General features: G+C 47.5%; 1 non-coding gene across 1 annotated transcript; it reads right to left on the bottom strand.

The window, feature by feature from the left end:
• Nucleotides 1–338: 338 nt before the first annotated feature.
• On the bottom strand, nt 339–442 carry LOC131902837 (U6 spliceosomal RNA). Its single transcript, XR_009377122.1, has one exon. It is a non-coding gene; the product is annotated as a U6 spliceosomal RNA (small nuclear RNA).
• Nucleotides 443–847: the final 405 nt, after the last annotated feature.

The raw sequence follows: 847 nt of genomic DNA, 5'->3' as shown, positions 1-847 counted from the left end.
GGCTTGAGTTCAAGCTTGTTTTTGCTCCTCAAGGCTGAATACCAGGATGATTGGCCAAAGATGTGGTTACTAGATGTTTTGCTCCTCAAGGGCAAATAACAGCATGTTTGGCCAAAGGCATGGTTACTAGATGTTTTGAGAATTAAGGAGGTATTTATGCTTGTTTGTTCCTTGAACCATGGTAAGGAAGTCTTTTTGCCCACTTGCTTTGGGTATAAAAAGGCTTTGAGAAATAAATTCGGGGCTGCTGCAGTATTCACTGAGAGCCCTCCCAGTTCTATCCTGTGTCTGTCTTTTTTTTTTTTTTATGTCCCTGTCTTTTCTTTTTTTTTTAATTTAAAAATATGGAACGCTTCACGAATTTGCGTGTCATCCTTGCACAGGGGCCATGCTAATCTCTGTATCGTTCCAATTTTAGTCTATGTGCTGCCGAAGCGAGCACTTATGTCCCTGTCTTTTCTTAATCCTCACTCCCCTATTCAGGTGCTGTTCCACAGGTCAGCTGTGCCAACAGGAATGTGACTGGAGAGATGGCTCAGCAGTTAAGAGCGCTGACTGCTCTTCCAGAAGACCCAGGTTACATTCCAGCACATGGCAGCTCACAGCTGCCTGTAACTCTCATCCCAGCCCCATCTTCTGGCCTCTGTGGGTGCCAGGCACACACAAGGTACACGTACACAAAGGCTAAAAACCGATTGTTGTGATATGGTGCAGGGGAGGCCTTGGCAGGTTGGGCCAAGATGCCCCAGTGGGTGAGGGAGACACACCATGCAGACGTGGCAGCGGGATGTGGTGTGGAGTGGTGGGAAGTTACTCACACCATGCAGACACGGCATCCACGTGGAAA

The sequence above is a fragment of the Peromyscus eremicus genome, chromosome 1, assembly GCF_949786415.1.
Source record: "Peromyscus eremicus chromosome 1, PerEre_H2_v1, whole genome shotgun sequence".
In the NCBI taxonomy this organism is placed as follows: Eukaryota; Metazoa; Chordata; class Mammalia; order Rodentia; family Cricetidae; genus Peromyscus; species Peromyscus eremicus.
This window is presented reverse-complemented; position numbering and strand designations above follow the sequence as displayed.